This window comes from Urtica dioica, chromosome 7 (assembly GCF_054948205.1).
Source record: "Urtica dioica subsp. dioica isolate 48M chromosome 7, U.dioica_male_clone48M_v1_H2, whole genome shotgun sequence".
In the NCBI taxonomy this organism is placed as follows: Eukaryota; Viridiplantae; Streptophyta; class Magnoliopsida; order Rosales; family Urticaceae; genus Urtica; species Urtica dioica.
In genome coordinates, this window is record NC_142762.1 from 42223491 (window position 1) to 42229916 (window position 6426).

General features: G+C 50.0%; 1 pseudogene; it reads right to left on the minus strand.

The window, feature by feature from the left end:
• Positions 1-771: 771 nt before the first annotated feature.
• On the minus strand, positions 772-4187 carry LOC149391742 (uncharacterized; annotated as a pseudogene).
• Positions 4188-6426: the final 2239 nt, after the last annotated feature.

Here is a 6426-nt window from a genome sequence, read left to right on the forward strand (position 1 = left end):
AAAAACTGCCAAAAAGCCTTATTTAAAACAACTTACGCGGGTCCGCGCGCCGCGCGCCTTGTTCTGCGCGCCGCGCGGACCTGAGTCTTGAAATTCGCGCGGAGCGCGCATATGACTCTGTGACTTTGGCGAAAAAAAATTCTCGTTTCGCGCGCTGCGCATGTTGGAGCCCGCGGCGCGCGCCTTCGTGTTTTTCTCGCGCCGTGCGTCTGATTCCTCACGGCGCGCAGATCGTCATTTGGCTTTTGCGCGGAGCGCGCATAAGACTCTGTGATTTGGAAAAGCCGAAAGTCCCGTCTGCGCGCCGCGCAGTGTGTACCCCGCGGCGCGCGCTGTGCCATTTTTTTTTAACTGGAAAACTGAACACACAAATAAAAATTAAAACAAAACTGGGTTCAATCAAATAAGTGAAAAAAAAAATATGAAAATGCGACGAAAGAAAGTCGGGTTGCCTCCCGATTAGCGCTTTAGTTAATGTCAATAGCTTGACGGGGTACCGTGTTTTCTTCATGGAATTTCGGTGATGTGAGTGACCGCCTTTTTGCTTTCGAATACGCCTCCAAAATAGGGCTTAACCCTCTGTCCATTAACCTTGAATTTTTCGCCTCTTTGGTTCTTCAATTCAACCCAACCATGAGGGTAGACTTGATCGATCTCGAATGGCCCGGACCACCTCGACTTCAACTTTCCGGGAAAGAGCTTCAGTCATGAGTTGTAGAGGAGGACTCGTTGGCCCGGAATGAGCTCTTTCCGAATTATGTGCTTGTCGTGTCAAGCTTTCGTTTTTTCCTTGTATATTTTGGCATTCTTGTAGGCATCGCGTTTGAGCTCGTCAAGGGCGTTGAGTTGGAGAAGTCGTTGTTGCCCCGAAGCTTTATAGTCAAAATTGAGCCTATTCATTGCCCACAGTGCCTTGTGTTCAAGCTCGACCGGCAAATGACACGCTTTCCCATAGACTAGGTGATAAGGAGACGTACCAATGGGCGTTTTGAATGCCGTGCGATAAGCCCAAAGTGCGTCATCGAGCTTACTCGCCCAGTCTTTCAACGAGGTACTCACCGTCTTCTCCAAAATTTGCTTGATTTCTCAGTTGGAGACTTCCGCTTGACCATTAGCTTGAGGATGATAGGCCAAAGCTCTTCGGTGAGTGACGCTATATTTGGTGAGGAGGGCGTCGAATTGCCTGTTACAAAAATGTGCTCCCCCGTCACTGATGATGGCTCGTGGCGTGCCGAATCGGGTGAAGATGGTATTTAAGAACTTCAAGACCACCTTCCCGTCGCTTGTCGGAGTAGCCTTGGCCTCAACCCACTTGGATACGTAATCCACCGCCAAAAGAATGTACTTGTTTCCGTAGAAAGACGGAAATGGGCCTATAAAATCTATTCCCCAGACGTCGAACGGTTCTATTTCCAAAATGTTAGTGAGTGGCATCTCATTTCGGTTAGAAATATTACCCGTTCGTTGGCACCGGTCACAAGCAATGATGAAGTCTCGGCTGTCTTTGAAGAGCGTTGGCCAATAGAAGCCGCTTTGAAGGACTTTCGCTGCCGTGCGGTTCGGACCGAAGTGACCTCCGCATTCAAGGCCATGGCAATGTCGCAGAACCGACTCCATCTCATCCTCGGGAACACACCTCCTCACAATCAGGTCTGCACACTGCCGATAGAGAATCGGCTCCTCCCAGTAATATCTCCGGACCTCCGAAAGAAATTTCCGCTTCTGGTACGTCTTGAGGTCGGTAGGCACCACCTTGCCTACGAGGTAATTCACGATGTCGGCATACCATGGGAGGATGGCTTGATGGACGGCCAAAATCTTTTCATCGGGGAAATCATCGTTGATGAGTGCCGTCTTGTCTGGAACGTGCTCGAGAGTCTCCAATCTCGATAAGTGATCAGCTACGAGGTTCTCTGTGCCCTTCTTGTCTTTGACCTCGATGTCGAACTGTTGGAGGAGAAGGACCCAACGGATTAGGCGGGGTTTAGCGTCCTTCTTGTCCATGAGATATCGAATTGCGGCATGGTCGGTGTAGACGATCACTTTATTGTCGATGACGTATGGCCGGAATTTATCGAAGGCGAAGACCACGGCCAATAACTCTTTTTCCGTCGTTGTGTAGTTCAGTTGGGCAGCGTTAAGAGTTCGGCTTGCATAATAGATTGCACGGAAAGCCTTATCTTTACGTTGCCCAAGAACCGCACCCACCGCGTGATCGCTCGCGTCACTCATGATCTCGAATGGGAGACTCCAATCCGGTGCGGTGATGATCGGCGCTGTGCTCAACTTGTGTTGAGGGCTGTGAAGGCTTCTAGGCATTCGTTGGTGAAGGCGAATTTGACATCTTTCTCGAGCAACCCGCACAACGGCTTCGTGATTTTGGAGAAGTCTTTGATGAAGCACCTATAGAAGCCGATATGCCCCAGGAAACTTCTCACTCCCTTGACCGAAGTTGGCGGTGGTAGCTTTTCGATTGTGGAAATTTTCGCCCGGTCTACCTCTAACCCGTCCTTTGAGACCCTGTGGCCTAGCATGATGCCTTCTTGTACCATGAAATGGCACTTCTCCCAGTTAAGCACGAGGTTAGTTTCTTCACACCTGTTAAGCACCTGAGACAAATTCTCCAAACATTGATCAAATGTAGGGCCAAATACGGAAAAATCGTCCATAAAAACCTCAATTGTTTTCTCCACCATGTCGGAGAAGATGATCATCATGCATCTTTGGAATGTGGCTGGTGCGTTACATAGCCCAAACGGCATTCGCTTGAAGGCCAAAGTGCCATAAGGGCATGTAAAGGTGGTCTTCTCCTGATCCTCTGGTGCGATCGTGATCTGGTTATAACCTGAATATCCATCAAGAAAACAATAATACTTGTGCCCTGCGAGACGGTCGAGCATCTGATCGATGAAGGGAAGTGGGAAGTGGTCTTTACGCGTGGCGTTGTTGAGCTTGCGGTAGTCCATGCAGAATCTGTACCTGATCACCGTCCGAGTGGAAATGAGCTCGTTGTAGTCGTTTCTCACCACCGTCATTCCGCCTTTCTTCGAAACGCATTGCACCGGACTTACCCATGCGCTGTCGGAGATCGGGTAGATGACCCCGACGTCGAGCCATTTCAGGATCTCTTTCCTGACGACCTCCTTCATCGCCGGATTGAGGCGTCTTTGGTGCTCCACCGAGGGTCGATGCCCGTCCTCCAAGAGTATGCGGTGTACGCAATAGGAGGGGCTGATCCCTTTTATGTCCGAGAGTGTCCACCCGATCGCTCCCTTGTGCTTGCGTAGCGCCATGAGCAGCTTTTCTTCTTCTCCCTTGGTGAGGTGATTCGAGATGATCACCGGAAGGGTTGAGTCTGCGCCTAAGTATGCATAGCGGAGATGTGCCGATAATTCTTTCAACTCGAGCTTTGGGGGCTGTTGAATGGACGGAGGCACTCGAGGTTGGCTCTCCCCCAAACTCTCGATCGAGTTACGTCGATATGGTATGGCTGCGTTCATGTACTCTACGTGCTCTAAAGCTTCACATTCATCAAACTCGTTAGTGAAATCGATAGAGTTCAGCAAACTTACCTCGAGAGGGTCCTCAGATCGGTGAGAGAAGTCGGCAATGATGGAGTTACATACATCGATCCGAAAGACATCGTCGCTCGCCCTTGGGTATTTTATGGCATGGAACACGTTGAACACCACTTCTTCGTTTTGCACCCTCAATTTTAGCTCTCCTTTCTGGACGTCGATGAGAGCTCCTCCTGTGGCAAGGAATGACCGCCCTAGGATAATTGGGACGTCGCGGTCTTCCTCCATGTCGAGCACCACGAAGTCGGTGGAGAAGATGAACTTGTCAACCTTGACCAAGAGATCCTCGATCACTCATCGTGGGTATACGATGGACCTGTCCGCCATCTGTAGCGTGATTCGGGTCGGCTTTACTTCGCCGATGCCGAGCTTCTTGAAAATAGAGTACGGCATCAGGTTGATGCTCGCTCCCAGGTCGCATAGTGCTCGCTCAAAGAAGGTGTTCCCGATAGCACACGGGACGGTGAAACTCCCTGGATCCTTCATCTTCACCGGCAACTTCCTCTGAATGATGGCGGAGCACTCTTCGGTGAGGGTGATTGTGCTGCAGTCCTCTATTTTCCTCTTTTTCGAGAGGATGTCCTTCAGGAACTTGGCGTACGTCGGCATCTGCTCAAGAGCGTCAGCAAACGGGTATTTATCTGAAGCTGCTTGAATACCTCGAGGAACTTGCTGAATTGGTGATCGAGTTTCCCTTCTTTCTGCCTCTGAGGAAACGGCAACTTTGGCGTGCTTGTTGGAGCTGGGGCACTCGCCGGAGGTGGCGTGACTTGGGGCAGCGACACGGGGGATTCGTCTTTCTCCACATTCTATTTCTTCTTGCCGGAGTTGTCAATCACTTCTCTGCTTCTGAGTGTGATGGCATTGACATGTGACCCGGGGTGGATGTCGGTGTTGCTCGGAAGCGTTCCCTGAGGTCGTGAGTTAACCGCGGTTGACAGTTGCCTTATTTGCGTCTCAAGATTTCGGATCTGCGCCGATTGGTTCGAGAGAGACGTCTTCGTCTCGTGCATGAACTCGGTGGTGGAGTTTATGAAGACGGTCGTTGACGTGGCCAAGTTGGCGATGAGCTCCTCTAGGTTGGTCTCGCCCTTGTACGCCCGAAATGGAGGAGGCTGGTATGGCAGTGGTCGGGGCTGATTCTGTGGCGGACGAGGCTGGGCTTGAGGCGCGGGTTGCATAGGCATGTTGTTTTGGGGACCTCTCCATCCCCCATTCTGGTAGTTGTTCCTTGGGCCTTGATTGTGGTTGTTTTGGGGTGGCCTGTTGTTGATGAAGTTGGCATGTTGACCGTTGTCCCCATAAACGCACTCGTCACTATTGTGATGCCCGTTGCACCAAATACAGACTTCAGGGGTGTGCACGGCTTGAACGGAGGCTTTCTGTCCCTGGACTGACTTCGTGAGATCCGCCACCTGTGCTGCCAGTGCCTTCATCAGCTCCATCTCGGGAGTGACTGGAATATTCTTCAAGATGCGCCGCTCGAACGGGCATTGATCGTTGTTGTAGGCTAGCTCCTCGAGAATGCTGTGAGCTTCCTCCTCTGTCTTCTGAAAGAACGACCCTCCGGCGGCCGTATTGACTAAGGTGCGAGACGATGGTGAGAGACCGCCATAGAAAATCTGCACCATCATCCACCCTTGGATGCCATGATTGGGACACCTCCTCTCTAACTCCTTGAAGCGCCCCCATGCTTCAAACAGTGACTCCCCGTCGTATTGGGCGAACGAATGGATCTCGTTGCGTCTCTTGTGCATCTTCTCGAACGGGAAGAACTTTGAGATGAATTTGATGCGCAAGTCGGCCCATGAGGTGATGGACCCGGCGGGAGGGAGTTTAGCCACGTCTTGGCTCGGTCCCGTAGTGAAAACGGGAAGAGGCGGAGGCGAATGGCTTCGTCGGACACGTTGTGGAGCTTGAATGTGTTTGCGATCTCGACGAAGTTCGTCAAATGGTCTTGCGGGTCTTCGGCAGGTGATCCAGAGAATTGATTCGCTTGGACCATGTGAATTATGTCAGTCTTGATCTCGAAATTCTGGTTACCCGCAAGAGCCGGGAGAGCGATTGCCGATTGCGCGGCATCGGCTGGTGGTAACCCATATTGAAATAAGGTCTTTGGCTCTTCATTCGCCGCGTTGTTCGCTCTATCTTCCATTGCTCGTTCCCTTGCTTGCTTTCTATTTGTCTTGCAAAAATTTTCGATCTCAAGATTTAGTGGAACGAGGTTTGATGTTCCCTCACTCCGCATGCACCTTCAAAACAGAGAAAATGACAAGCCAAGTTAGGAAACGCGTAACGAAATCAAATGGCAAAGCAGATTATTTTTCGACGCTATTGTAAAAAGTCCCCGGCAACGGCGCCAAAAACTTGTTACGATATTTTTATAACTAGCACGCAAGTGGACGTATCGAACAAGTAATAGTGTTACGTAAGTAACGGATATCGATCCCACAGAGACTAGTTACTCTAGCGACGTTAAACAACCTAAAGCAAATTGATTTCACTGTATTAAGGTGGGAGGTGCAAAAATTAACTAGAATAAAAATAACAAAACAACAACGGCAATTTAACACGAAACTTCAATTAAGAGAAAATGGGGGTCACGACTTCACCGGAAAGCTAAGACTCGGGGGTTTCGGGTTCAAACAACTAGACCTACTCTACTCACGCTAATCTCATTCTCCCTAAGATATTACCAGCCTCTCTCGAGTAATCTAGCAACCTACGCAATTGACGGATTATATATCCTCTCGGCCTCTAATCCTATTAAAACAATCATGAGCAATAAACACGAGAATTCAAACGATTACATTAAGCTTAAGCCGTCTAGCAACCTAAGAATAAAACG